The 12,648-nt window shown below is 38.6% G+C and overlaps 1 protein-coding gene across 3 annotated transcripts in view; it reads right to left on the bottom strand.

Annotated features, from left to right (window-relative positions):
* The window catches only part of rbbp8l (retinoblastoma binding protein 8-like), a 127,025-nt gene extending 125,198 nt beyond the window's left edge, over nucleotides 1–1,827 (bottom strand). The window contains exon 1 of one of the 3 annotated variants that reach the window (XM_060836106.1): nucleotides 1,561–1,827. The gene's annotated coding sequence lies outside the window, so the exon portion shown is untranslated. The remainder of the gene's footprint in view (nucleotides 1–1,560) is intronic. The other 2 variants (XM_060836105.1, XM_060836107.1) reach the window with 2 other exon arrangements.
* Between the last annotated feature and the right edge of the window lie 10,821 nt (nucleotides 1,828–12,648).

The raw sequence follows: 12,648 nt of genomic DNA, 5'->3' as shown, positions 1-12,648 counted from the left end.
GAATTTATAATTTAATGTTGTAATGCTTGCTGATTCCCTTTGCCCCATGATTCTGCTGTTGCTGCCATACCTCCAACTCTGGAATTCTTCAGCTCAGCCTCTTTACCTTGCCACCTCGCTCCTTGTTGTTTGGGTCAATCCTTAAAACCAACCACAAGCAAGAGCAGAAACTGCTGGAGGTCCGGCAGTATCTGCAGAAAGAAAGCAAGAATTAACATTTCAAGTCCAGTGACTCTTCATCAGAACTCAAAATGTTAACTCTCCTTTCTCCCCACAGGTGCTGCCACTACACCTACTGCATTTCTCCAGCAATGTCTGTTTTTGCTTCAGATCTCTGACATCTGCAATTCTTTGTTTTACCTTAAAAGCTATCACTTTGACCAACCTGTCTGAATATCACCTTAGGTGGTTTGGTATTAAGTTTTGTCAGACTCGTCTCCAGCCAAATTTTTTGGGTTTTTTTTTGCCAAGTTAAAGGTGCTACATAAATGCCAATAATTGTTGTTAAGCACTCGGAAAGAAATTAACTTCAAATCAAAATGGCCTTAATCTGGAACATTCCTTGCAGTTACCAATTCTTTTACTTCATGAATGGCACATGTTATCCGACTATTAGCAGTATTCTAAAACCCCCTCCACCAAGTTCTGTCTCGCCACTGTACGGAACTGCCAAGTTTGCTTGTTCAAATCGTTTGTTTTTCTCAAACAATAATCAGCACGGCGAGGCCAAAGGGCCTGGGTAATTACTATCACACTGCTGAGAAACAAATGCTCGGGTAATTGTATAACTCAAGGTCCAGCAAATAGACGTACGAAAGAAAACTCCCCACCCACATTGATCAGGCATCACACAAAGTGTCAGTCTGGAGTTATGGAAGGGCGGGGAGAAGGTGGATACTAAAACCGAGATGAAGTTGACATCCAACGTTAACATTCCTGGACACGTTGTACTGATACAATTCTGATCTTCGTGCCCTTCCCAGAGTTGTCGTTGCGCTTTTCAATTCTCCCCCAGAACAATGCAATTAAAACTTATCTCTGCATTAAAAAAAAAGGCGTTAAATCCATGCTTGTTGTTAATTTTGATATCCGTCTCATAAGCTACATGCAAATGTCGATTAAACCAACGTTGAAAAGAAACTGAGATTTTTTTTATGACAAGATGAAACATGCCTGTTGACTCTAATATATAATGAATTAATATTGGGAAGTATTTTAGAAACAAAAAGTTTCTTGTTGCTCAATGCCACACGTGACATCATTGTTAAACATGAAGTTGTCTCAAACTAACCAAGTGTAAATTAATGCCTTATATTAATCGACTTGAATATCATATCAAAAACTGAAATGCACTTCTAAGTATGCGTTCAACTACAAACGGAACTTAAAATGGTGATAAGGAACTGACAAATACTCGAAAGCTATTTGCACCGTCACGGTAAAACGAGCAGCAACGCAGTGCACAGATATTCCAAGCGACCCAATTCTTTAAAAAAAACAACACTTCAAAGCTAGAACAGATATGAATTGTTGACAATAATAGAAATATCGCGCACTCACTGCACAGCCCTTGTTGGAAAGGATCTCATGTAGTCTTGTTCAGTTTTTACTTTCCACCAGGAACCAACATCACCCAAACGCAGCTCGCAGGATACATAGAGCTAACAGGATGGCACAGAACGCCCTTAGCTCATAACTTGCAAATCTAGTTTGTGCTTCTTTTCCAGTTCTGGCAGCTGCATTGGAGAAGAAAATAAACCCCACAGTAAACCCGTCACACAGGTTTTGTTATAATATTATAACACGTAAAACTAGTCTCCTCCATGCCATGTAACTATTGAATTAAGTATTTGCTTTGTGTTTACTGTATGACTGAATCTCTAAGGCTGTGATTTGACAGAAAACACAGCCTTCATCTCTCCAAGTAAAACAAAACATTTTCCTGCTTTTTCGTCACTTCACATGCAACCTGTTCATCCAGACTGTTTAATCGTTTGTTTCTGCTGGTTAATTCAAATCATTCTCTAACTATCACAGATATTGATATCCAAGATTTTGCTGTCACAGTTATTGCAGTTTCATTTTTGAGATATAATTTCTTTCTGTAGTTATGTTTATTTGTGCATTTCCAAAACACAAATTCATTGCTTGACATTCTTTGAATTATTCAAAATGTAACATGTTTGGACGTGATTGGAAATGGATCCAAAAGTTGAGGAATTTTTAAAATGCAATAAGAGTGAAAAATGTTATTAATTTTGCATGATAATTCACCACAGTGATATGAATGGAGTTCATGACAAATACATTTTATTCAATCCAAAATACTTTTATGTCTTTCATCAAAGTATGAAGTTTAAAGAATCTGATACTTGCATCCATTATTGTAGACAACACGAACTGAATGTATTACAATATGCTTGTTCTTCATTACTGCAGATAGGCAGACCGTGAACAGAAAGTGGCGGGTTATAAAGTTAGTCACCTCCTAGACCTGAATGAATGTACATCTTATTTTGATATGAATGTTGAGTGACTGAATTAAAATAGTTTAACAATGGTTTTATTTGAAAATGAGGAATGTAGTGCACTGGCTTTATTTTTTTCATTTTACAGTTTTAAACATTAAATTGATGAAAAATGGTTAGGCTGTAACAAAAATATAAACTAATGGTTAACAGAACGTAACCAAAGGTGAATGGAAACTTACTGAATTAAAATAACATTGTCTGGAATGAGGATGTATCCTCAGTCACTGTGATGTCCACTGCTCTCTCTTTGATTTATATTGAATTATTTCAGTTGGTAAATAGGTTGGTCTAGGCTCCCTGATATGGTGGGGTAATGGGTGAGGTGAGGATTGGGCGGGGATGAGTCCAGTTCTAGAGTTGCCATGTGTATGAGAGCAGACTGAGCTCCACCTCCATTGGTTCCATCAACTCAACAGCAGCGATTTTCTCTTGGACTGAAGATGATGCCGATGTAAGAATCCAGGTTTCTGCCATGGGTTTGCATGTGAGCGAGCTGACCAATTCTTGACCCACAGATACGTAGAGACATTGAGTCATACAGCATGGACTCAAATAAAACCTCAGTTTGTCAGGTCATTTCCTGTTGGTTCAATTTGCCCAAGCTGACTGGATATCTTTGATTAATCTAGTCCCATTTGCCAACATTTAGCCCATATCCCTTCCTATTCATGTACCTATCCAGATGCCTTTTAAATATTGTAAAGACCTTTGGTTTTGTGAGCAGGATGTCCTGTGCTGTGGATGCAGTGTACAGGAATTGCTTCCTTTTCTTTCCTGCTGGTTCTCTCCATGCATGCGACTGGCCTCAAACCACGCTTCAGTTTGATGGAGATGCTGTTTTGATTTTGGATGATTGGTGACAAACCTCCCTCAGTCAATGCTGCTGTGTTTCAAAGAGAGCTTCAGAATGTCTTTTACTCATTCCTTTTTCTTTCCTGGAAAGCTGACCATTGGGAGGTGAGAAAATAGGACCTGGGAAGGGAGAAAAGATTTTCAGACATTCACTATGTCCAGCCCAGAAATATGTAAAATAGGAAGGAGTTAAAAGCAAAACTCTTCTTAATAAGCAGTTGAATCAATAACGGTGCTGACTGTCTTCCATATAATACGTGCTGCGATTTGCATGGACTCTCAGACATGCCGGCCTGGAATCCTGGCCTGGAATCAAATCTCCATTCAACTGTTCATATTCATATTTTTCTAATTTCAAAATATACTTCATTCATAAAAAACACCTTTGTATACATACATAATCACAAATGCAGATTGGTTCTGTACATTGGCATATCAGGAAAACAAACAAACATTAGTGTTTGACTCTATCCAAATAAACCAAAGACCTCTTTTACACATGATGTGGAGGTGACAGTGTTGGACTGGGTTGGAAAAGGTCAAAAATTGCATGACATCAGATTATAGTTCAACAGGTTTATTTGAAAGCACAAGCTTTCTGAACATCGCTCCTTTTTCAGGTGCTCTGAAAGCTTGTGTTTTCAAATAAACCTGCTGGACCATAGCCTGGTGCTGTGTGATTTTTAACCCTCCCTTACATATACGATACTACATTTACATGCATTTGAGGCACTAGGAGGGTCTGATAATTGAACAGACACCCAATTGTTCCTATTCATGAAAAACCTCAGGTAACACAAATGAAGTTTTCCCTTGTAGTCTCAGGTGTCAGCTCTAGATCAAGTATTCTCACCTCTGAGTTACCATGAGTTCAAATCATTTCTCAGTGCAATACAGAGGGTGGGCACCATCTTTCAGGTATCTGTCCTCTCAAATGGATGTAATATTCCATAATGCTATTCGAAGAAGAGAATGGGCATTCTTAGTATTCCAGCAAGTACTTATCTCCCAAATACTATAGTTCTTCATTCCTGAATAAGGGTTCATGCCCGAAACATCGATTCTCCTGCTCCTTGGATGCTGCCTGACCTGCTACGCTTTTCCAGCAACACATGTTCAGCTCTGATCTCCAGCATCTGCATCTGCAGTCCAGTCCTCACTTTCTCCTGAAACCATAGTTTATCAGGTCATTTGCCTTATCTCTGCTGTGGCCATAGTGTTGTGCTCATTGTCTGGCAGAGTTTTATAATCACAGTTGTTGATTCCCTGGTTAACTCCTCCTGGGAACACTCCTTTATATCCTGATGGGTGGAATTTATATTGTGATGTCAGTTAACCATTTCAAGTACTAACATCTACCTGGATTTTACAACATCTCTCCCATCTCTTTACATAATTGTTTCAAATAAATCAGGTAGGTATATTGTTCCCACAAATGCCCATTGCCTTTTTAAATGGCTGATGGTTGATTTGGAAGTCTGCTGCCTGAGGATGAAACTTTCTGATGCCACACTAAAACCTTGGTGGATCTTTGAGGTTCCCAATACCTGTTCTCTGGCATCGATATCACTGTTGAATAGTTGGTTCTCTTGGAAGACCTTTAGTTTCCTCAAATTGTGCCAAAGAAGATAATTGTGTTTCTGAAAGAGATAATCTGCAGCTATTGATCTTGTAATGAGGTCGACTTGCAAGTGGTCTTTCCATTCTAACATGTAATGGTTTGAACAATAAGGCCATGTTATCAGGTTCATTCATGAAATGTAAACCTGACTGAGCTGTTTTGGTACCACTTCTTGTAAACAATTAAATTGACCTCATTGAGAACCTACTACTAACTACTGGTAGCTGGGGTGTTAAAGATGGCCAATGATCAGATTTTGAAGATTTGTCTGTGACTGGAAGGTATTTGAATAAAACTTCCAAACATGTGAAATCAGTATCATCTCTTAGCTGTGAAATATTGTTGAACACCAATGTAATTAATCTTAAATAGTCTTTGTTTCTCATAAGCTCAGTGGATATTCTTCTGAAATCTATGTCTTCTTCTTGTTGAGTTGTATTATGATGACAATTGATACTTAGCTTCTCAGCTGATTGAGGATTTCCAACATATTGCAAGATTTTAAAATCAAAACACGCTTCTATGCTCAGAAGTGAGAATTGTAGGTTACTGATAATAGACACCTGATTCTGATGTTAAATTTTAAGATGAGTTGGATGATCTATATGATCTATGTCATAGCTGGTTTAGATGAATCACTGATTTCCCCGAGGAAAGGTTTATTTACATCTTCCATGGGTAGGACACCAACATTTGTGTTCTAATGAAGGTTAGTCAGAGTAGTCTGGGTCTTCACCCAAAGATATTTAATGTAAAATGTTAAACGGTGTGTGCATAAGAGTTGTGATTTCTTTGGTTGTTTTTTTATTTCTGCACGTTGTTTGGAAATGTTTCACATTCTTACAAAAGTTGCTTTGGCATGATAAAGCTTGATAATGTTTCTGCTTGTGCGGTACTTTATTCACTCCACATCTGGAACATTAACTTCCAGCATCAAAGATTTCAACACATTTTGTGTTCATCTATCAGTGTTTAGTGTATTTGCCCCTTCAAACAGTACATTTGTTAAATAGGTAATGAAAATCATAATGAATGAGAATGATAAAATAATGAAAGTCAAGTAACAACAAGTGAATGTAATAAAACCCAAAAGAATTGCAGATGCTATCAATCAGAAACAAAAATGGAAATTGTGGAAAGGCTCAGTGGGTCATAGAAAAACATCGAAACATAGAAAAAATACAGCGCAGTACAGGCCCTTTGGCCCTCAATGTTGCGCCGATCCGAGCCCACCTCACCTACACTAGCCCACTATCCTCCATATGTCTATCCAATGCCCGTTTAAATGCCCATAAAGAGGGAGAGTCCACCACTATTACTGGCAGGGCATTCCATGAACTCACGACTCGCTGAGTAAAGAATCTACCCCTAACATGTCCTATACCTACCACCCCTTAATTTAAAACTATGCCCCCTCGTAATAGCTGACTCCGTACGTGGAAAAAGGTTCTCATGGTCCACCCTATCTAAACCCCTAATCATCTTGTACACCTCTATCAAGTCACCCCTAAACCTCTTTTCTCCAATGAAAACAGCCCCAAGTGCCTCAGCCTTTCCTCATACAATCTTCCTACCATACCAGGCAACATCCTGGTAAACCTCCTCTGCACCCGTTCCAGTGCCTCCACATCCTTCCTATAGTATGGCGACCAAAACTGCACACAATACTCCAGATGCTGCCGTACCAGAGTCTTATACAACTGCAACATGACCTCAGGACTCCGGAACTCAATTCCTCTACCAATTCCTCTACCAATGGGTCTTGCAGCATCTGCGGAGAGAAATCAGAGTTAACATTTTGGATCCAGAGATCCTTCCTCACAACTGATGGTAGCTCAGAAAAATTCAGATTATATTCAAACGGTTGGGTGGCGGGAAGGAGGTAAGGAGTAAATGTAATGTTTATGGGCAATCAATGCCGTCGTAAAGAGCGGGTCTGTGTCAAATTGTTTGTATCATTGAAGTACCATGTTACTGAAAAGGTTGGGCTCCACTTGCTCTGAAAAGTTGGTAAAGTCTGATTAACTTCTTGGCCAGGTTGATTTTCAGTCCATATAATTTTCTTGTGCTATTTTTGGACTTCAGTTTCTACCACATTTTGAGATCAATTGTACCATATCTGAAGGAAATAAAACAGAAGTTTGGATGACAATTCTATCTCCAGTTAGTTCTGGTTGTGAACCAAAACTATTGTAAAACTCTGAAAATGCAGAAAGATCACTGATAAAGTTGCCAACAGGTTCTCCTGGAAGCAGCATCCTTCTATTAAATCTTATTGTGTTCAACATTTAATTGGTACTGATACTGATTAATTGTTGATCGCTCTTAAAATATTATTAAAAATATTTGTCTCTTCTCTTACATTCCGATGTTTTAAAACATATTCAGTGAAGAAATATGCTCACTTGTTTTTTATACTCTCGGCTGCTTTTGTAATTCTGAAATGATTCTGTATCATATTAATTGTCTTTTCCACACAGTCTAGCTTAGTTCCATGTTTGAAGGGCTTGTGATTTTCAATCTTCTTGGCTGAATAATATTTTGCTCGATTGTTATTGCAAATAAGTGCAGTTGTTTCTCTTATTTGAATGATTTACTTGAAAACTAGTGCAGAAATTTTAAATTTGTCTCTGTTTTAATTTGTACAATCACTTCAGTTGTATTAAATCAAATCCAGAGAAGGGTCACTGAACTTGATACTTAAGCTGAAAACAACAAATGCTGGAGACCCCAGCGGGTCAGGCAGCATTCATGGAGAGAGAGCAAACTAATGTTTCAAGTCTACATGACTGTTTATCGGAGCTCTGACGAAGGGTCATCTAGACTTGAAACATTAGATTGCTTTCTCTCTATGGATGCTGTCTGACCATCTGCGATTTCCAGCATTTTTAAATTTAATCCAGATTACCAGTAATTTGCTCCTATATTGAAACTTTAATTCTGCTTTATGTTTACAGATGTCACTCGACCTGCTGAGTTTTTCCAGCATCCTCAGTTCTTTATTTCATTTCATCAATGATCATTTTTTTGATGAAATAATGTTTATGCTTCCCCAAAGGGACTTGATTCACTTTGGGGTGTCCAATATTGACAGCTGTATCCTGCATTTATGATTCATATTTTTTTCGTTGTAGCACTGATAAAACTCACAGTGGTCTACACATGCTTCTTCAGTAGTTTTAACTGTATATAGCTATTTACAAGCAGTCTTGGTACTGCTATCAGTGCTGTTGCTTTCTTAATTGCTGACTGCTGCTTTTACAGAAGCTGATGGATTGTGTGTTGTTAAGCTGCTGAAAATTTAAAAATTTGCACACAAATAGTTTCTGACTGGCATTTTTCCTCATTTCTTTGCCTCAGATTGTTGTGGAATTGAAGATTTATTTAGGCCATGCCCACCACTGTTATCATCTTATATGGGGTAAGATCTTCACCAATCACTATCTTACATTATGGTGTGTTAAAACCATTTGGGATGTGTTGGGAAGATTCAATGCAACCAATCCTTCTTATATTATCTATTTAAGCTACTGATACTAAGTCAGGGTGGATGATGACAAAGTCTTCAACAAAAGATAAACTCAATCTTGATAAACAGAAAATAAACATAAAGGATAAACAGAAAAGCTTTACACATACTATGCATTATCCAGCTGTATTACATTTACAATATATGGTCTCTTATGAGAAATCAGCTCATCTTTAAGAGTAAGTATGCATTACTTTCACTGAAACATTCTGTTACACAATTTAGAGACAACTGAACAACTGTAACGCTGGTTAGCTCTTCCCATGAACAGTCCTTTATATCCTGAAGGGTGGAAACTATCTTGTGATGTCAGTTAACCCTTTCAGGTGTTAACTCCCTTTTACAATGTGTCCCATATACTAGATGCACTGCCGCAATTCACAAAGTCTCCTTTGGTAGCACCTTCTAAACGTCCCACCACTTGGAAGGGCAAAGGCAACAGAGACATGGGAACACTACCACCTGCAAGTTCCCTTAAGGTCTTGGCAAAATATGGCCATTCCTTCACTGTTGCTGATCCAAATCCTAATAGCATTCTGGAAGTTTTTCACCAAATAGACTATTCCACTTCAGGACGATGCTCACCACCTTACCAATGACACTCACTCCTCACAGATAAATGAATGCATTAAAAAGAGAGTAAGTTGGGACGTCTTCCTTGCAATGCTTTTTATTTGAAAGTTATCTGGCTAGGGCAGTCTGAAAAATTATAACGGGGAATGGGCACTTGTATTCACAATGCATTAACACCATGGCCTGGTATTTGTTATTTATCTGGAAATATAATTTTGGTTTCAGGTTCTTCAGCTTAGTATGTAGCTAGAACATATCCATGAATAGCTTTTCTTCTCTCTCCTGTGTATTTTCACACAGAGTGTTTTCCCAAAGAGTTGAGAGTGTGTGTCTCATCTCTGATCTCCAGCATCTGCAGACCTCACTGTCTCCTGGTTCTCCCAAAGAGCCATGCCAGGCTCCCCCATGTAAAGTCATTGAGTCAGGTTCCACAGACACTGATGACACCTCTACCATTTCCATCATTCCTCTCAATTATTACACAACCTCAGTGAAGTCAGGCTACTTATTGAGTTTTGGAGAAGATGCAATTGCTTCTAGCTAAAGACTGACATCCTAGCCTCAGATTGTGTATATTTTCCCTCATGTCCAACTCCCTCCATGACCTGTATCTCAGGGAACCAAATGTTTCTCAAACTGTCTCGATCCTGAGCTGAGTTTGCAAACATTTCTGTAACATTGCCTGTCTCTGGCTCTACCTCACCTAATCTGTCATTGATATGCTCACCCTTGAATTTATCGCCTCCTGTCTTGGTTATTTTAGTACTTCTGTGCAACTCTCCAACCTTTCACCAAGTGTAGCCATAGTTTTTTTGAAGCTCAGCTGTCCACATCCTATCCTACGCCATGTCACCAAAATTCTCAGCCTTGTATTAAAATCCTTCCGTATCCCTGTTGTTTATTGAAACCTTCTCTAGTGTTACATATATTTCCCAAATCCCAACGTCTCTCACAACCTAAATCTTCTATTCCCTTCACCATGACTTCTTGTATTTCCTTTCACCTCCCGACACCTACTGGCACTGTGACAAGAGACTGTATTAGACCTCAGCTAAAATTGTGCCACTGATGGGACAGAAACCTATGTGTTTTCTTGTGTTGAGTTCAGGACGCAGTCAAGTGGAAAGCTGAGTGAAGTGTCATCCTTTTGTGAATAGTATACAAACAGGTGGGTTATGAATCTAAACATGACCAAATGTACAGCCAGAAAATTTCAAAGTACCAAAATATTCAACATTTGTGAATGCTGCCCTAAACACTTCTAAATTATCAGCATGAAACATGTACCTTGTTAAATGCCAGTTTGTGATCCTTCCACATTCCTAAGAATGAGGTCTGTTTGCCATGATTATATATAATTGAGAAACCTAACTGGTTTAGGTGTGGTAGTACTTTGATAAAGCTTTCTCTTTACATGTTATGATGATCAAAATGAGAGGCTTAACAAAAAACAGATGGTTTGTTTTCGGTCACAGCTTAAAATAACAAAATGCTGGGCTTTGGAGGAAATGATATGCATTTACATTTTACAATCACAATACCCATAAGTGCTACACTCCCAAAGATGCACCTTTTAAAGTGGAGTTATAGTTATGATGTAGGGAAGAAAATCTGTGGTGAAAAAGTGTTGCTGGAAAAGCGCAGCAGGTTAGGCAGCATCCAAGGAACAGGAGGTTCGACGTTTCGGGCATAAGGCTTATGCCCGAAATGTCGAATCTCCTGTTCCTTGGATGCTGCCTAACCTGCTGCGCTTTTCCAGCAACACATTTTCAGCTCTGATCTCCAGCATCTGCAGACCTCACTTCCTCCTCGAAGAAAATCTGTGGGAATGGTTGAGTGTTAGATTGTAGTTCCTTAAAAATAGTTAGAATAACAATTTGGGGAAAACTACAGTATGGTAGGTGCATGGCTAAATCCCAAAGTAACTGTAATAGTTACAGATACAGTGCTGTGGTCAGGATCAGGGCTGCCTCCTGGTTGCTAGTATCAAGGACGCCATGGAACAGCTACAATGGGAGGGTGAATAGCCAGATGTCCACATTAAGACCAATGATACAGGAAGAAAGAAAAATGGAGTCCTTCAAACTGACTTTAGAGATTTAGGTCAGAAGTTGAAAGTAGAACTTCAAAGGTAGAAATCTCCAGATTACTCCATGTGCCATGGAATGGTAAGTAAAGTATAGGAGCAGATAAATAATGAAGCCAAAAGTGTGGCTGGTGAGCTAGTGCAGGAGGGAGGATATTAGTTTCTTGAGGCATTGGGACCATTTGTAAGTGAGGTGGGACTTGTACAAGTTGGATGAGTTATATATAATCAGGAGTGGGAGGATATTGGAGGTTTACTAATGCTGTTGGGTGGATTTAAACAAGATTTGTATGAGAATGTCATCCTGACAAACAGTTAAGAGAGGAGAGAGGCTGAGATGGAATTAAAAGTTAAAACACTGGTATTCAAGTCAGGTAGGTAAAGGAAACAAAGGTTAATTAAGAAAGAAGTGAGGTTAGCAATGCTAAATGGAATATATTTAAATGCAAGTGACTTGAGGAATAAGACAGATGAGTTGAGGGTTCAGACAGGCATTTGGAAGTATGATCTCATAGCTATGACTGAGACTTGACTGAAAGATGGTCAGCTCAATATTCCTGGATCTCAGAAGAGAGGTAGAATAGAAAGGGAAAGGGAATGGGGATTTGTAGTGTTGATCAATAAATCAATTATAGCAAATGAGGAGAGATGATATATTGGAAGGATCATCAGATGAGGCCATCTGGGTTGAAGGAAAAAGCACAAAAGAAACAAACATACTTTTGCGGGTGCACTATAGGTCAAAGATAGTCAGGGAGAGATAGAAGATTCAATATGTAAGCAAATTACAGAGAAGTGTCATCATGATAATGCATAATATTAGGGGATTTTAATGATCCAAATATTAATAGCACCAGTTTTAGTGTACAAGCTAAGGAGGGAACGATCTATTACAAAGACTGTGACACTGATGTTATGAAGCAAACATCAATAACGTGGTTTGAGTTATCAACATTCCTATATCTCACCAAGGGTTAATAAAGAAACCAGCTTTAAATCAAGTTATGCTATTCTAAGTACAGCCTAATCTAATTTAGTCATTTCGACAGGTAAAATATATAGATAGACCCAAAAAGATCAAAATAATTTGCTTGCATTGAGATTTGAATATAATAAGACTGGTTGTACAAGTTTTTGCTGACATCTTGCCTATGAGAAATATGAAGCTTGTCTGGTAGGTTCTGTTGATCTTGCCCTGGAGAAAAAGTAATCCTGATACTGTGGGAATTGTACACGTTGCACCATGGAACTGTACATCCTGTCATGTGTGAACATTGTAGCTTCTGTGGGAATTGTGTACTATTTCCTTTGTGAACTGCTTACCTTGTCCTGGGGAACTATGCATGTTACCTTGTGGGAACGATATATCTTGCCCTGTGGGTGCAGTGCATTTACAGTAAGCATGTACATAGTGAGCAAGTGCAAAAAAATCTAAAAGTCTGCTAATGTATTGGAA

This window comes from Hemiscyllium ocellatum, chromosome 15, assembly GCF_020745735.1.
Source record: "Hemiscyllium ocellatum isolate sHemOce1 chromosome 15, sHemOce1.pat.X.cur, whole genome shotgun sequence".
In the NCBI taxonomy this organism is placed as follows: domain Eukaryota; kingdom Metazoa; phylum Chordata; class Chondrichthyes; order Orectolobiformes; family Hemiscylliidae; genus Hemiscyllium; species Hemiscyllium ocellatum.
The sequence above is the reverse complement of the archived record's forward strand: the minus strand, read 5'-3'. Positions and strand labels throughout refer to the sequence as shown.